This window comes from Sapajus apella, unplaced genomic scaffold (assembly GCF_009761245.1).
Source record: "Sapajus apella isolate SASKATOON/1434 unplaced genomic scaffold, GSC_monkey_1.0 scaffold14, whole genome shotgun sequence".
In the NCBI taxonomy this organism is placed as follows: domain Eukaryota; kingdom Metazoa; phylum Chordata; class Mammalia; order Primates; family Cebidae; genus Sapajus; species Sapajus apella.
The window spans coordinates 16,164,141-16,183,193 of record NW_022436954.1 but is presented as its reverse complement, the minus strand read 5'-3'; the positions used below and the strand labels follow the sequence as shown (position 1 = coordinate 16,183,193).

The following is a 19,053-nucleotide window of genomic DNA, read 5'->3' as shown; positions in this document are numbered from 1 at the left end:
ATGCTGAGGTGGAGGTCAGGAGTTTGAGACCAGCTTGGTCAACATGATGAAACCCTATCTCTACTAAAAATACAAAAATTAGCCAGGCATGGTGGCAGACACCTGTAGTCCCAGCTACTTGGGAGGCTGAGGTGGGAGAATTACTTGAATCCAGGAGACAGAGGCTGCAGTGAGCCAAGATCACACTACTGCACTTCAGCTTGGGCAACAGTGCAAGACCTTGCCTCAAAAAACAAATAATTAATTAAAAGTATAATGAAGAGGGAGAAAAGACATAAAGGCAAAAGGACAAACAAAGGAAGAAATGACAGCAAATAATAGATATCAACCACATTTTAGAAAGTGGACAGCAAATGCATAAGCAAAAACTGATTTAGCAAAGAAAGCTGATGTGTAACTACTTGCAAAAGAGAATGCTATGTTTGTGCCATAGAAGTTTAAAAGGGTTCAAGAATTGGAGGTGTCAGTTGAGCGTGATGGCCTCACACCTATAATCCCAGCACTTTGGGAGGCAGAGGCAGGTGGATCACCTGAGGTCAGAAGCTCAAGACTAGCCTGGCCACCATGGTGAAACCCATCTCTACAAAAATACAAAAATTAGCCTGGCGTGATGGTGGGTGCCTGTAATCCTAACTACTCAGGAGGCTGAGGCAAGAGAATCTTTTGAACCTGAGAGGCAGAGTTTGCTGTGAGCCAAGATTGCACCACTGCACTCCAGCCTGGGTGACAAAGCAAGACTCCGTCTCACCCAAAAAAAAAAAAAAAAAAAAAAAAAGAATTAGAGGTGTCAGGTACTCTGAAACTGTGAGGGAGAGAGGAGCTGAAAATAAGAGGATATATGGATATATTGAAAGTCATTATGAGGCACAATTAGATCCCCAGAGCCCTCCTCCCACTTCAAGCATCAAAGTCACTACCCATCTTCATTCCATAGAAGACTGAGATGTTAAACTGGAGGAGCTCTTGACTCAGGAGCACCAGGCACAGAGTGTAGGTGACACGCCCTAGTGAACAAAGATTGTCAGTGTCTATCTGCTAAATGTTGACACTCATTTTCCTGCCTCCCTTCCCTTGCTTAGCTGTCAGAATATTGGCTGCCAAATGGATATCCCTCAGATAGGCTTCTAGAATATTTTTTGAAGAAACTGAAATAACCTCTGAGGAAGTCCCCACAAATCTGACATTTAAGAGTTGCCCAATGAAGAGACCAGGTTTCCGCCCATTCATTCGACAGTGAAGCTCAATATAAACAAGCTCCAGTTCATTCAGATAACCAGCTTTTTAGTGCCTTGCACCAGATAGGAAGTATTCAAGGATCACCAGAAATTTGGGGGAAGTCTCTAATATGATAGCCAGAAGCCAAAACAAAACAAAATAGAGGCTGGGCACAGTGGCTCACACCTGTAATCCCAGCACTTTGGGAGGCCAAAGAGGGCAGATCACCTGAGGTCAGGAGTTCGAGACCAGCATGGCTAATATGGCAAAACCCCATATCTACTAAATATACAAAAATTAGCCAGCCATGGTGGCATATGCCTGTAATCCCAGTCATTCGGGAGGCTGAGGCACAAGAATTGCTTGAACTCAATAGGCAAATGTTGTAATAAGCCAAGATCGTGCAACGGCAAACAAGAAAGGGTTCTTAGAAATTAAATGTTGTAATAGCTGAAAGAAAAATTCAATAGATGGGTTGAAAGATAAAGTTGAAGAAATTATCCAGAAAAGGCAAAGAAGTAGAAAACAGGAGGAAAAACAAGGAAATTAAAGGCCCAGTCCAGGAGTATAAGACCTAAAAATGTGGAGTTCTAGAAAGAACTTCCATTTTTCTTTCTAGAAAGAAAAAATGGAAGAACTAGAATGTCATCAGGCTTCTTAATAGCAACATGAGAAGCTTTAAAAAAAAAATAGAGCAATGCTTTTAGAATTTTAAGGGAAAATTATTTTCAAGCTAGAATTCTGTACCAAACCAAACTACCAATCAACTGTGAGGATAAAATTTTTTTTTGTTTTTTTGATTTTGAGATGGAGTCTGACTCTTGTAGCCCAGGCTGGAGTGCAATGGCCCGATCTCAGCTCCCTGCAACCTCCACGTCTTGGGTTCAAGCAATTCTTCTGCCTCAGCCTCCCAAGTAGCTGGGATTACAGGCACCCACCACCATACCTGGCTAATTTTTTTGTATTTTTAGTAGTGACAGAGTTTCACCATGTTGACCAAGCTGGTCTCGAACTCCTGACCTCAGGTGATCTGCCCACCTCGCTTCCCAGAGTGCTAGGATTATAGGCATGAGCCACTGTGCCCAGCTGAGAATAAAGATTTTTAGACGGGCAAGATTTCTTAAATTTTAACTCTTATGCAGCATTTCTCATGAAACTACTGAAGAGTATGTTACATCAAAAAATGAGAATAAATTCAGGAAGGTGAAATTATGAGATCTAGCAGGAAGGGGTGCAACACAGGAGAGAAAGAAAGAGAATTCTTAGAATGATAATGGAGGGTAGTCCCAGGACAACAGTTTGTGCAAGACAGCTAGAAAGCAATCAATTCAGATTGGAGTAGCAGGACAGAAGGCTCTAGGAGGAATTTCTGCAGGAAAATTAAATGTTAGACCTGATAGATTATCTGTTGTATATAAAAAATTTCCAATCCTCAGTTGGATAATTAGGGTTTAATACATCAGTTTTAAAGAGGAAGCACTGATTAATACTTAGAAACCCCAACAAACGAAGAAAGAAGTAATTATTCCAAGAAAAACAAAAGGTCATATAAGAAAGAAAATATAATAATATACCTTGTGTTTTTGCTGTGCATAATATTTACATAGTCACAAATTAGTAAATACTGAATACTGGTAAGCCAAAATTAGTATCATGAAAAGATGGACAGATGGGAAGTATTGTGGGTGAAAATGATGATTTGTCATCTTCAACTGAAAGTTGAAACATAATGTCTAAAATTTAAAAATCAAGAAATAGCCGTATAACCATATTATTTAAAAATGCAGGCCAGGGTTGAATGCGATGGCTCACGCCTATAATGCCAGCCCTTTGGGAGGCTGAGGTGGGTAGATCACCTAAGGTCAAGGGATCGAGACCAGCCTGGCAAACATGGCGAAACCCCATCTTTACTAAAAATACAAAAAAGTTAGCCAGACATGGTGGCACATGCCTGTAATCCCAGCTACCAGCCTGGCTGAGGCAAGAGAATCGCCTGAACCCAGGAGGCAGAGGTTGCAGTGAGCCAAGATCGCGCCATTGCACTCCAACCTGGGCAACAAGAGCGAAACTCTGTCTCTAAAAAAAGAAAAATAAATAAAAATGCAAAGCGAAAAACAGAGGACTCAGTGAGTCTTGTTAAGTATGACAGGTTAGAAGAATTGCTATAGTAGTTTAGTTGGGGGTGAAGTTATAACTTACAGGAGAGCAGTTTTAGTTGAGTGATGGAAGCAACATTGAAGGAGTTACTGAGTAAATGAATGGCTGGTAAGAAAGAGGAGATAATGAATATAGCATGCTCTTCTGAGAAATTCGACTTTGGAAAACGAAGGAGAAAGTAGGGTTAGTGAGTAGAGTGTATGAAAGACTGTTTAGAGTAAGGGACCACTTAAACATGTGTGCATAGACAGCAAGGAGTTCATGGAGAGGGCAAGGTCAGCGATGCAGGTACAACGGGGATGATTGGTGGAGCAAGGTCTCAGAAACTGAGATAACATGGACTCTAGAGGGTAGATGGAAAGACTAATTGTAGTAAGAGAAGGCAAAGATTTTTTTCTCTGAGAGAAGGAAGGAAGAGGTGAGGATAAGTGAAAATGCAGAGAAATATTAAGGTATAGAGGAAGGAAATTGAGGGACTTAAAAAGGTGACTTCAGTCTTTCAATAAAATAGGAGGTTCTCTGCTGAGAGTTTGTGTTTGGGGCATAGGATTAGCTTGGAAACTTGAGGATGGAAAATATCTGAAGGCATGTGATGCAAAGTTAAAGGGAGATGACTAAAAGGATTATCCAGTAGCCATGAGTGTCCAGTTGAGGTTAGATAGTAGAAATTGTAATATAACAAAGCCAATCAATATGGTTTCTAGACTTCCTCCAAGAACATTGTATCTCCAAAAGTTGTATTAATCATCATCTTGGCTAAAATAGCATTTCCGTGGAGTGTCTTGAGAGACATCCCCAGGTTCAAAAACTTGAGAAAATGCTTGCTTAAGGAGAGTCAGTGCTCAAGAATACGAGAGAAGGTTTTCTTGTGGGATACTTCAGTGTAGGTCATTCGGAGGTCTTGGGGGAGATCATGGACAACGAAGAAGAAATATACTTAAGAGACTTAAACGACACAAAAACAGTTTGATATCAAAAAGATCTATAGCTGCATGGACACCTAGACACAAATCTGAGGGTGGGAGCATGTTGGAGAACATCTGGATTCAGAAAAAAGAAGAGCAGAAGAGGGTGACGTCATTGTGGGATTAGACTATAGGCTATCTAGCCAGATGGAAGAAATAGATAAAGCATTCCTGATGCAGATCACAAAACTGGCCTGAGTCAAGAGAGCTTGGTGACAGGGATTTCAAGCATCAATACATAAGCTCAAAGTCAAGTTCAACCAAAAAGCTGTATACTTGATTAATTCCTTTTTTCTTGTTTGTGTATGTTTTTCTGATCATCAAAGAAAAACTTGCTTATTGTAGAAATGTAATAGTAGTACAGGAAAGTGTAATGAAGTAGAAAAATAATCACTCATAAATCCACCATCCACCGCACATTTCAATACCATTAAAATACTTGCTAATTATTTCTCATATTTTTATGCATTGTTGTCTTTGCATAATAGAGATTATGCTGAATATACATTTGTCTAAACTTTTTAACATAAAAGACTTTTCTCATGTACATTTCTTATGTATCTCATATGTTTTCACATATATCTGAAATTCTTTTTATATATTCATCTTTCAGAAGGAAGAAATATGGCCAGGCCTGATGGCTCATGCCTGTAATCCCAGCACCTTTGGGAGGCTGAGGCGGGTGGATCACTTGAGGTCAGGAGTTCAAGACCAGCCTGACCAACATGGTGAAACCCTGTCTCTATTAAAAATACAAAAACATTTAGCTGGGCATGGTGGCACACACCTGTAATCCCAGCTACTTGGGAGGCTGAGGCAGGAGAATTGCTTGAACCCAGGAGGTAGAGGTTGCGGTGAGCACAGATTGCGCCATTATACAAAAAAAAAATGGAAGAAATATGAGGATAGGGGTCCTAGATATATAATTATAAAAATAATTTCACTGTTTACTATTTGCTAACATTATTTACATTTTTCTGAAGCTAACCAGTTAATGCTACTCTATTAGGCGGGAAAAAGAAATAAGAGGCATAAACATTTTAAAGGAGAATGAAAAATTACATGATTGTAGGTGATATGATTACTTGGCTGGAAAGCCCAAGATGATCAAATTGAAGTCTATTATAAACATTATGAAAATTCAGCAAGGTGGATGGACAAAATATACTAAAATCAATAATTTATCTTAAAAAGTAATAAAGGCCAGGTGCATGGCCCACACCTGCAATTCTAGCACATTGGGAGGCTGAGGTGGGTGGATTGTTTGAGCCCAGGAGTTTGAGACCAGCCTGGGAAACATCGTGAAACCCTGTCTTTACAAAAAATATAAAAATTGGCCAGGCATGGTGGTGTGTGCCTGTAGCCCCAACTACCAGGAAGGTTGAGATGGAAGGATCACTTGAGCCTGAGAGTTTGAGGATGCAGTGAGCTAAGATCACACCAGTGCACTCCAGCCTGGGCAATAGCGAAAGGCCCCATCTCAAAAACAACAACAACAACAACAAAATGATTACATACCAGGAACAATTGTAACAAGAATATGCAAGAACCATATGAAAAGAGCTTTAAAACACTACTGGAAACAAAAAAAGACTTGGACATATGGAAAGGCATGGTATGTTCTTAGGAAAATTTAAGATCATCAACCTGTCAGTGCTCCTTAATTTAATCTATAAGTTAGCATGATCTCAGTAACACACACACACACACACACACACACACACACACACATACACACAAAGGATTTTTTGCTTATTTTCTTGAGAGAAATGATTGTAAAACTCATACAGAAAAAAATATGTAGACTAGAATAACCAGAAATATCCTGAGAAAGAAAAGAAATAACAAGATACTGGCCTTGTTAATATCCGTAATAGATATTAAAATCTGTTATAAAGCTATAATAATTGCACTGTAATTGCTAACGGTAAACACTATGCGCCAGGCACTGTTCCAAGACCTTTAAATATAATAATTAATTTATTCTCTTAACAGCCCATTGAGATTAACCTGCTCAAACTCAACACTGCAATAAGTGGCAGAGCTCAGATATGAACTCAGGTGCTCGCTCCAGAACACATGCTGCCTTCATCACCAGCACATTTGTTATTGGTATATTAACAGACAGGCAATCGATGGACCAGAATCTAAAGCTTAGAAATTGACTCAACTATAAATCTACATTGGGGAGGGCATTTAAATCAATGATCACAACTGGTAGCCATGTTAAGAATATGATATGGGATTCTTTCCTCACATCTTGCATACAAATAAATTCTAGATGGATCAAAAATTTCAATATAGGCCAGCTACGGTGGCTCATACCTGTAATCCCAGCACTTTGGGAGGCCAAGGTGGGAGGATTGCCTCAACCCAGGGGTTCAAGACTAGCCTGGGCAACATAATGAAATCTGTCTCTACAAAAAAAACACTTTTTTTTTTTTTTAACTAGCAGGGCATAGTGACACATGCTTATATTTTGCCATTAATGGCAAAAGCTGTGATTACCTTTGCATCAACCTAATAGTCTCAGCTACTCAAAAGGCTGAGGTGGAGGGGATCACTTGAGCCCAGGAGGTGGAGGCTTCAGTGAGCCATTATCACACCACTGTGTCAAGCCTGGGCAACAGAGTGAAGCCCTGTTTCAAAAAAAAAAAAGTCAATACAAAAACCATAAACATACTCAAAGAAACCACAGGAAAATGTTCTTACAATCTCACAGAAGGGAACATGTTTCTAAGTGTGCTGACAAAAAAAACCTGGAAGCCTTAAAAGAAAAGATTGATATAGTTTGTTTCAGGAAGAGGAAAAACATTTGATTGCCAACAAATACAATAAACAAGAACAAAAGATTAACAACAAACAATTTGCAACTCAGATCACAGATGAAAAGCTAATTTCCTTATATACAGAGTTCTAAAAATCAATAATAAAAGTACTAAAAACTCAGTAGAAAGTTGAAGGATGAAAATGAACAGAAAGTTCGTAGTAAAGGATTGTGTAAGCGGTTCTTTAAAAATTGTTTTTAATAGGCTAGGTGCAGTGGCTCATGTAGTCCCAGCACTTTGGGAGGCCGAGGCGGGCTGATTGCCAGAGCTCAGGAGTTCACGACCAGCCTTGGCAACATGGTGAAACTCCATCTCCACTAAAATACAAAAACTTAGCCGGGCATGGTGGTGTGTGCCTGTAGTCCTAGCTACTTGGGAGGCTGAGGCAGAAGAATCACTTGAACCCGGGAGGTGGAGGTTGCAGTGAGCCGAGATGGCACCACTGCACTCGTGACGGAGTGACAAGTCTGTCTCAAAAAAAAAAAAACAACAAAAATTATTTTAATAACTGGATTCAGATATAATTTACCTACCATACAATTCACCTAAAGTGTACAATTCAATAGTATATTCAGAGTTGTAAAACCATCACCAAAATCATCAGTTTTAGAATATTTTCATCAAGCTCCTTCCCCCAAGAAAAATACCCCATACACAGTAGGAGTAACTCCCCTTTCTTCCCCACCCACCAACTCCCAGTCATAGGGAACCACCAATCTACTTTCTGTATCTGTGGACATTTCCTATTGATTCTATATAGATAGAATCATACAATATATGGTCTTCTGTATCTGGTTTCTTTCACTTAATGTTTTCTTTTCTTTGTTTTTATTTAAGTTCTGGGGTACATGTGCAGGATGTGCAGATTTGTTACATAGGTAAATGTGTGCCATGATGGTTTGCTGCACAGATCACCCCATCACCTAGGTATCAAGCCCAGTATGCATTAGCTATTTTTTCTAATGCTCTCCCTCCCCCAACCTCACCCCACAATAGGCCCCAGTGTGTGTTGTTCCGCTCCCTGTGTCCACGTGTTCTCACTGTTCTGCTCCCACTTATAAGTGAGAACAGGTGGTGTTTGGTTTTCTGTTCCTGCGTTAGCTTGCCGAGGATAATGGCTTCCAGCTCCGTCCATGTCCTGCAAAGGACATGATCTCATTCCTTTTTATGGCTGCATCACTTATTTTCAAGGTTTATCCATGTTGTAACATGTATCAGTATTTTATTTCTTTTTGTGGCCAAATAATATTCTATTGTGTGATTATACCACATTTTTTTTATCCATTAATCCATTGCTAGACACTGAATTGCTTCCACTTTTTGGTTATCATGAATAATGCTGCTGTGGATGTTTGTGTACATGTTTTTGTGTGAACATGTTTTTAGTTCTCTTGGATATATACCTAGGAGTGGAATGCTGGGTCATATGGTAATTCTGTGTTTAAAAGAACAGCCAAACTGTTTTCCAAAATGCCTGCACTCTGTTACATTCCCAGCAACAGTTTATGAGGGTTACAGTTTCTCCACATTCTTGCCAACACTTGATATTATCTGTCTTGTTTATTATAGCCAGCCTAGTAGGTGTGAAATGGTATCTCACTATGCTTTTGATTTATATTTTCCTGATGGCTAATGACGTCAAACATCTTTTCGCATGCATATTAGCCATTTGTGTATCTTGTCCAGTGAAATGTTCATCCACATTGTGCTATGTATCAGCACTTCATTCCTTTTTACTGCTATGTAGTATTCCATTGTATGAATATAGCACACTTTGCTTTTCGTTTACTTGTTAATGTACACTTGGGTTATGTACAGCTTTGCCTATTATGAATAAATCTTCTAGAAACATTTGTTCCAGGTCTTTTTATGGATGTATGTTTTCATTTCTCTTGGGTAAATACTTAAGGGTTGAATTACTGACTGCTTTCTAAAACAGTTGTACCATCTTACATTTCCACCAGCAGTGTGTGAGAATTCCAGTTGTCACGATTGCTTGTTAACATTTGGTGTTGTCAGTCTCTTCCATTTTAGCCATTCTAGTGGGTGTGAAATAAAATCTCCTTGCGGTTTTAGTTTGCATTTCCCTGATGACTAATGATGTTGAATACTTTGTATTGCTTATTGGCCATTTGTATATCTTTCTTTGTGAAGTGTCTCTTAAAATATTTTACCCAATTTTTAGTGGGTTGTTTTTTATTACCCAGTGGCAGGAGTTCTTTACACATTCTGCTTACAAGTCAGACATGTTCATCACAAATATTTTTTCCCACTGTGGCCTCTTTATTTATTTCCTTAGGGATGTCTTTTATTGAGCAGAAGTTTTAATTTGTTAACATTTCTTTTATGGTTAATGCCATCTGGGTCCAGTCTACAAAATCTTTGCCTACCCTAAGTTTGTGGCAGTGTTACCCTATATTTCCTTCTAAAAGCCTTAGAGGTTTCACTTTTATGTTTAGGTCTATAATGCATCGTGAATTATTTTTTGTTGGTAGTTTAAGATTGAGGCTCAGGGTTCTTCCCTGCTCCCCTCATGGATAGCCAGTTGATATAGTACAATTTGTTGAAAAGACTTTCCTTTTCCTACTTGTTTTGGTTCCTTTGTTTAAAAACCAAAATATCAATTGACCATGTATTAATAAGGGCATATCTATCTCTGAATTCTCTATTTTGTTCCATTGATCTAAGGTAGTGTACACCCTTCAACTTTTTCTTTTTCAAGGTTGTTTTATTCATTCAAGGTCCTTTGCGTTTCCATATAATATTTAGAATAAACTTGTTTATTTCTACAAAAAAAAAAGTCTGATGTGAATTGGATTGAAAAGAATCTGTAGAGGAATTAGGGGAAATTGTCATCTTTACTATATTGAATCTTCCAATCCATAAACATAGTACATTTTCCCTTAGGTCTTCTTTAATTTCTCTCAACAATATTTTATTTTGTTTAATGTACAGATCTTAAACATTCTATTAAATGTATCCCAAAATAGTTCATGTTTCATGCTATTCTTATAGATGACATTATTTTAAAAATTTCTTTTTTAACTAGCTTTGCATTTCAAGAATATAGAAATATAACTGCCTTTTATATATTACCCTTAAATCCTGTGACCTTGGTGAACTCATTTATTGTTCTAGTAGTTTCTTTGTAGATTCCTTAGAATAGTCTACATAGAAATTTCTGTCATGTGTAAATAAAGGTAGCTTTCTTTCTTTCTTTCCAATCTTGGTGTAACTTTTTTTCTCTTTCTTTCTTTATTGGATCTTTATTACAGTGTTATATAGAAGTGATGAGAGCAGATAGCCTTGACTTGTCCCCAGTCATGGCAGAAAAGTTTGCAGTCTTCCAAATTAAGTTTTATTTTTCGTAGATTCCCCTTATTAGGTGGAGGAAGTTTACTTTTCTTTTTAGTTTGCTGAGAATTTTTAGTGTGAATCAGTATTCAAAATTGTTTACATCTATTGAGGTGATCATGTGATTTTTCCCCTTTATGCTATTAATGTGGACAAATCCTCTTAGTCATGATTTGTTATCCTTTTTATATACTTCCATATTCCTTTTACTAATATTTCATTAATGATTTTTGCCTCTATCTGCATGAAGTATTTTTAGGCTACAGTTTTCTTTCCTTGTAATAGTCTTGCCTTATTTGAGAGTCAGGATTATGCTGGCCTTATAAAATCAGTTTTGTTTTGTTTTGTTTTGTTTTGAGACAGAGTCTCACTCTGTTACCCAGGCTAGAGCCCAGTGGCGCAATCTTGGCTCACTCTAACCTCTGCCTCCTGGGTTCAAGCAATTCTCCTGCCTCAGCCTCCCTAGTACCTGGAATTACAGGCACCTGTAATTTTTCTATTTTAGTAGAGACAGGGTTTAGTAGAGACGCCTAGCTAATTTTTGTATTTTAGTAGAGACAGGGTTTCACCATGTTGGCCAGGTTGATCTCGAACTCCTGACCTCAAGCAGTCCACCCACCTCTGTCTCCCGAAGTGCTGGGATTACAGGCGTGAGTCACCACCACCAGCATAAAATCAGTTTTGGAGTGTCTTCTTTTCTGAAAGAGTTTAAGATTGGTGATATTTCTTTTCTTAATGTCTTTTTTTCTGTGAAGGTTTTTCTGAACTTTAGGTTTAATATGCATTTTTCTAGCCTTTTCGTAACTTTTTATGCATATAATTATTTGCTTAAATTATGTCTTCCTCATTAGACTGTCAGCTTCAAGCGAGCATTTATCTGTCCTGCTTACCCCATGCTTCTAGCATCTAGCTAAGTGCCTGCTTCAAAGTATCATATATATAAATGAATATTTACTGAATTGTATTAAAGGGAAAATAAGAGGCCAGAAAAACTGGGAATTGTGACACAATACTAGAGACAATATAAAAAGGCTTTTTAAAAAAGTTACATTGGGAGCAAAAAAAAAAAAAAAAAAACAATGAGGCCTAGGTGGGTGATATCATATTAATGAATGAAAGAAAGAAAACAGAGCATTCACCTCTATTTTGGTTTAGTCTTCTCTGTTAAAGAGAACACTCTTTGGACTGGAAAAGATAAAATAAACACTGGTTCCAGGGAATGCAATCAAACATAGTTGAGATTGAAAGAGGTCACGTAACTGCTTTAAATGAGTTCAAGTTCCTTAACCTTATATTTAAAGGTACTGAGGACTAGGCCGGGCACGGTGGCTCACGCCTGTAATCCCAGCTCTTTGGGAGGACGAGGTGGGTGTATCACCTGAGGTTAGGAGTTCAAGACCGGCCTGGCCAATATGGCGAAACCCCAATCTCTACTAAAAATACAGATATTAGCTGGGCATGGTGGCAGGCACCTGTAATCCAAGGTACTAGGGAGGCTGAAGCTGGAGAATCGCTTGAACCCAGGAGGTGGAGGTTGCAGTGGGCCCAGATCGCACCATTGCACTCCAGCCTGGGCGACAAGAGTGAAACTCTGTCAAAAAATATATATATATACTCAGGCTCAGTGGATGAGCTGGCTGAAGCACTGCTGGCGGTCTTTGAGAAAGTGTGCATGGGAAGGGGGTAATAGGGGAGGAGGGTCGGGGATGGATAGAAATTTCAGAAGATTGGAGTCAGGGAACTAATATTCAGGAGGTTACTTCAGCGACTTGACATCCCTCTTAATTTCTTAAACTTCTTATGAACAAGAATAGTTAAAAGGCCTGGCCTGGCAGTTCGTGCCTGAAATCCTAGCAGGCAATTGTGGGCGGATCACTTGAGGTCGGGAGTTTGAGACCAGCCTGGTGAACCCCAGCTACTTGGGAGACTGAGGCAGGAAAATCCCTTGAACCTGGAAGGCAGAGGTTGCAGTGAGCCAAGATTGTGCCACTGCACTCCAGCCTAGGCAACAAAGTAAGATCCTGTCAACGAAGTAAGACTCTGAGAAAGAGAGAAAGAGAAAGAGAAAGAAAGAAAGGGAAAAGAAAGAAAGAAAAGAAATTTTCTCTTATCATTTCACTTTCGCCAGTAAGGAAATCTGAGGGCAAGGAGTAATTTTGGGGCGATATAAAGTAACAAACATAAGTATTATATCAGCAAAGGGGCTGATTAAGTAGAAGAGTTGATGTTGACAGTAAAAATTTAGAAGCAAATGTAGAAGAAAAGAAAGAAGGAAGGAAAGGAAGGGAGGGAGGGAGGGAAGGAAAGAAAGATTAAGAAAAGGAAGGAAACTGGGATCGCGGTTATGCTTACTAGAATTTATTGAAGAAGGAAACAGAGAAGGGGAGGAAGAAGGGGGCAAAGGCGAAAAGAAAGAAAGGAAGAGAAGAAAATAAAGGGGAAGAGAAGGGAAGAGGGGGAAGGGAAGGAAAGGAGTAGGAAAAGATCCCAGGCTTAGTGGGTAAATAAGACTTGATTTCAACCCTAGCTCTTTTACTTCATAGTAAAATGATGTTAGCCAGGTTATTCATCACTAGAAGCCAGATTTCCTTGTTGGTAAAATTGAAATGATAAGAGAAACTAATTCAGAGAGTAGTCCTAATGATTAAATTAAATAATGTGTATAAAGTGCTTATTTATCAACAGCAGTGATAACTGAAGGGGGTGAATGATGGTAATGACAATAATACCAACAGAGAAGGAACAACAGTAGTCAGTGTAAACTTACTCCCTTTTTGAAGAGATTACTACATTGGTAAATTGGGAGAATCTGTACAGTATAGCTGCATTTAGTATATTTGTTTAGTTCAGCTGGATTTCAACAAGACTTTGACAACATCTCCATGACATCTTTGTGAACAAGGAGAAGGAATATAGGCTGGATGATATAGGCTTGTTGAATAATCGTACTTAAAGTGTGCTGATTAATGAATTCCTGTCATGTTGAAAGACCAGCCTGACCAACATGGTGAAACCCCATCTCTACTAAAAATACAAAAATTACCTGGGCATGGTGGTACCTGCCTGTAATCCCAGCTACTCAGGGGGCTGAGACGGGAGAATCACTTGAACCCAGGAGGCAGAGGTTGCAGTGAGCCAGGATCTTGCTGTTGGACTCCAGCCTGGGCAACAGAGCGAGACTCCGTCTCAAAAAAAAAGGAAAAGAAAAGTTCCACAGCTAAGACTGACAGGCCCCCAGTCTCCAGGAAAGATGGGGAAGACTTGCTATTTCACACACCTCCTCTGAGGGCAAGGAGTAATTTTGCAGGAATGTAAAGTAACAAACATAAAAGTATTACATCAGCAAAGGGGTCGATTAAGTAAAAGAGTTGATGTTGATAGTAAAAATTTAGAAACAGTCATTAATACGGCTGAATCACTAGATAATCTAATTTCTTCTCTTTATGTATACATTTATATATATATGGGTACATAATGCCCATTAGCCTCAAGGATTGTCTAATGTTCACTGGAAACAAAAACATAAGCACTCTCCCACCCAGGTGGACAGAGTAATTTACTGAGCCACTTTGGTAAGATAAGAACATTAAATTGAAGGTATTGTCACACCTTAAACTTGTTAATTTATTGGTGTTTTGATTTGCATTAAACAATAGATCCTCAGGCTAGCATCTAACATGGTGGAACTCTCATTAGCATCTCACCAAAATAGCAGTCAAACCTCTAAGTTGTTCAAAACATAGTTATTAATTTGAAAGTAAGTAGAAATGGTTGCTGAGGAGCCAGTATTTACAGAGGTTATATGTATTATTGTAGGTGAGGCAGGAAGTCTCCTAAGATTTCACAGGGACCCTCCTGACTTATAAATGCGTAAATCCCAGTATCGATCAGGTCAGCAGTGACAGATAAAAGTAGTGACGTGGGTTTTAATTGTTGCTAGCCTTAGCCACACACTGACATTTGTGATAAATGGTAACAGAAAAGAGAGTTATTAGAGATTCAAACAGTGAAGAGAAAATGTGTATTTAAAAAACAATATTTTAAGATAGGTAATTTACTTTGTAGAGAACAAACAAATGGCTTTATGCATCTCTTTTTTTTTTTTTTTTTGAGACGGAGTTTCGCTCTTGTTGCCCAGGCTGAGTGCAATGGCGCGATCTCAGCTCACAGAAACCCCCGCCTCCCAGGTTCAAGTGATTCTCCTGCCCCAGCCTCCTTGACTAGCTGGGATTACAGGCATGTGCCACCACGCCTGGCTAATTTTTTTTTTTTTGCATTTTTAGTAGAGATAGGGTTTCTCCACGTTGGTCAGGCTGGTCTTGAACTCCTGACCTCAAGTGATCCTCTGGCCTCGGCCTCCCAAAGTGCTGGGATTACAGGCGTGAGCCACCGTGCCTGGCATGTCGTTTTCTTCTTTAAGGGTATCTATTATGGTCCAAGACAATGAGCAGTATGCACAGTGTTGAACCAGAGTTAATAAACAAAAGGTAACTGATGTTCACTATCATCTTTTTTAGTAAGCCAAGGAAGTTTGTGATATAGTTTACAAACACTTCTATCAAATATTAAAATGTCTTAAGATGAAAAAAAAGTTTTGACACTCAAGTAAGTTTTACTTATTGATTTATATAGAATACACATAGAAGAAAGGATCAGAGAGGTCCCTGGAAATGCTGTGTAATGGTTCAGCATCATAGGGGCTGCACAGCCTGGACTGTGAGTAATAATTGTAATAATAGCTATAATTTGGTGAGCATTTACCATGTGCCAGGAATTATGTTAAATCTTTACATGAATTATAGTATTGAGCCCTTTATCCACCCCTTGAGTAGATACTGTTATGTCTATTTTAAAGATAAGGAAATTGAGACATGGTGGTTAAAATTTTACCTAACGTTGTTCATGTGATTAAGTGGCAGAGCCCAGAATCAAACCGAAGTCTGAGTACCTCCATCCAGGTTTACTATCTCAGTCTGTGTGTTTTATGGGAATGTGGTATGCCCTTTCTGAGAAGGAATGATGTTATTGTACCTCCTTAGGTATTTTCAGTAAGAATGAGTGAGGACCTCATGTGACCCCTTCTCTTCCCTCACCCTGTGGGAGGCTGAATAATGGTCCTAAGATATTCAGGTCCTAATCCAGGATTATCCAGGTGAACCCTAAATGTAATCACAAATGTTGTTTTAAGAGGGAGTCAGATTTGATGGCAGAAGAGGAAAAAGACGATGTGACAGCAGAAGTGGGTGTGTTTGGAGCTGGGAAGTGACATGATGTGGGGCCACAAGACAAAGAATGAGGATGGCCTCTAGAAACTGGAAAAAGAAAGGAAATTGATTCTCACCTAGAACCTCCCGAAGAAACCAGCCTGCTATAACCTTGATTTTAGTCCCATAAGACTTATTTTGGACATCTAGCACCCAGAACTGTAAGAGAATAAATTTCTGTTGTGTTAAGCTACCAAATTGTGGTAATATTTTATAGCAACCATAGGAATCAAATACATATCCCATATTACTGGCTTTCGGACTTATTTGCTTTATACTTTCTCCTTGTATTTTTCCTATGCCTTGTAATTGTTGATTACTTCCTGAATGCGGCTGTATAGTGTGTAAGTAACATATTCATAAAAGCATCGTTTCAGATAAAGTCTAAAGAAGAGGTATTTTATTTTGAAAGAATATCTAATCCTGCCGGGCGCAGTGGCTCAAGCCTGTAATCCCAGCACTTTGGGAGGCCGAGGCGGGTGGATCATGAGGTCAAGAGATCCAGACCATCCTGGTAAAAATGGTGAAACCCCATCTCTACTTAAAATACAAAAAATTAGCTGGGCATGGTGGCGCGTGCCTGTAATCCCAGCTGCTCAGGAGGCTGAGGCAGGAGAATTGCCTGAACCCAGGAGGCAGAGGTTGCGGTGAGCCGAGATCGCGCCATTGCACTCCAGCCTGGGTAACAAGAGCGAAACTCCGTCTCAAAAAAAAAAAAAAAAAGAATATCTAATCCTATGGCTCTCCCATATCCCAGCCTTTCCAATGGCTACAAAAGGGAAAATTATGGGACAAATGTTGCCAAGTGTGTGATGAAAGGAAATCTTTCCCACATGAATTATCAATAAACTTGTAGAAAAATGTCCGGCGTAACAAGAGTCAAACCAATTAATCATAACCCACATTTCTGACTAGGAATGCAGTGGGTTTCCCCCACTCCCACCACTTTTTATTTGGCAATTTGTTGAAACCTACAAGAGAATTATGAGAATAGTATAAAGGCACTTCCCTTCACCAGATGCTAACTAACATGCCACCATATTTGTGAACAGTAGATAACTTGAAACTAAGTTATGGGAATCATGACATCTTCTTAGCCCTCACATCCCTCATCTCCTAAGAGTAAGAACTTTTTCCTGTTCTGCATAACTTCAATGTGGTTTGAGAAAAGTAACACTAATTTTATAGCATCACCTAACATCCAGTCCAGGGCAAATTACAATTTCCCCAGTTGTTCCTAAACATTGTTGATTTTTTTTTTTTTTTTGAAACAGGTTCTTTTTTTTTTTTTTTTTTTTGAGACGGAGTTTCACTCATGTTACCCAGGCTGGAGTGCAATGGCGAGATCTCGGCTCACCGCAACCTCCGCCTCCTGGGTTCAGGCAATTCTCCTGCCTCAGCCTCCTGAGTAGCTGGGACTACAGGCACGCGCCACCATGCCCAGCTAATTTTTTGTATTTTTAGTAGAGACGGGGTTTCAGCATGTTGACCAGGATGGTCTTGATCTCTTGACCTCGTGATCCACCCGCCTCGGCCTCCCAAAGTGCTGGGATTACAGGCTTGAGCCACCGCACCCGGCCTCCTAAACATTGTTAATAGCTGTTTGTTTTCTGACCCAGCATCCAATCAGGATTTACACATTACACTTGGTAATGTCTCTTTAGCCTCTTTGAATCTGGAACAGACCCCTTACAATTTTGTTTTCATGATACTGACTTCTTTGTGTTTTCCTGACCCTCCTGCACTAGAATGTAAATTTTACAGGGGCAGGGATCTTTGTCTCTTTGTTCATTCCTATGTCCTTAGCATTGAGACTGGTGCCTAGCACTTTGTAAATATTTGTTTAATAACTAGATGAGTGAATAAGTAATCCAAGTACAAGGAGTGTCATGAAAGGTGATTTAGAGGATGCCAAGGGGGCTGAGACTCTAATCTGCTGTGTTTGTGTGTAACTCTTACCTCTGTGTTACACATATGCGTGTTCTAGGCTTGAGCAAAGGGCTCATTTTACAAATCAAGGTAGAGATATAGGTGTAATAAATATAAGAATTGAGCTTCAAAAAATACTCTTTTTCTGCAGGGCTGTTAAAAAGAAAAAAAGATAAAAAATACTCAAGTTGGTCAAGATAAAAAGCCATGATAGCAGGCACCTTAACAGCGAAACTACAAGAGACTTAAACTGAGTTTGGGCAACTGTGTGATGTGACTAGCCGGACGCTAGATTAGCTTTAGACTTAATACAGTAAGAACAGGCCATAATGAAGATGGTGATTGTCTTGTTCTATTTAGTCATTCTTTCATTCAACAAATATTTCTTGAATGCCTCCTGTGTGTCAGGCACTATTTTGATGCTGGATATATAGAATCGAACAAAACAAAGTCTTTGGCCACATGGAGTTTACATTCCATGATGAACAAACAATACTCACAGTAAGTTTTTTGAGGGTAGGGGTGCTGTGCATTCACAAGAGAGGCAACATAGTGCCGTGGTCAAGAGCAGTAGTTTTTGAGTCAAAGACATAGGTTTGAGTCCAGTTTGTATAGTTTTTGTTTGCTGCCTGGTCTCAGGTAAGTTTCTTAAGCTCTCTGAGCCTGAGTTTCCTCAGTAGTAAGGTCAGGGCAAATAACGGTACAGCCTCATAGGCTGGGAAGGGACTCAAGTGAGATGATGCATGAGAATGGTCTCACGTGGTGCCTGGCATTAAATAGCTGCTTGACAAATGTTAGTTGTTGTTTTCATCATAATTAGCATTGACTAAAACATGCCTTACTAGAAGAGGGATTTGAAAGCAAATGATGAAGAACAGTTCAAGGAACCAGGGGTGTCAAACTCATAGAAAAGTAAGTGGAATACATGCTTACTGATTTCAAATACTTGATGATGTCACATATGACCTGAGCTTACTTATTCTGTGTGGCTCCAGAAAACAGAATTAAGTCCAGTGGGTGGAAGTTACCAGGAAGACAGCTTTCAGAATGTAAGAAGAAATCTTAACAATTAGAATTATCTATCAATAGAGCTACTTGGGAGGAAATCGATTTTCTGTCATTAGAGATAATAAAGCAGATAATAGACATGTGCTCTCCAGTATGTAGCCACTAGCCTCCTGTGGCTGTTTAAATCTAAATTAATTAAAATAAATAGAGTTATAAAAGCAGAGGATAGAATGTCAGATTCCAGGGATTGGGGGAGGGAGAAATGGGGTATTGCTGTTCATTTGGTGTAAAGTTACAGTTATGCCAGGTGAATCACTTCTAAAGATCTGCTCT

General features: G+C 39.2%; 1 protein-coding gene across 6 annotated transcripts in view; it reads left to right on the top strand.

The window, feature by feature from the left end:
• The window catches only part of CUNH11orf49 (chromosome unknown C11orf49 homolog), a 218,865-nt gene that overhangs the window by 132,208 nt on the left and 67,604 nt on the right, over nt 1-19,053 (top strand). The window lies entirely within an intron of this gene.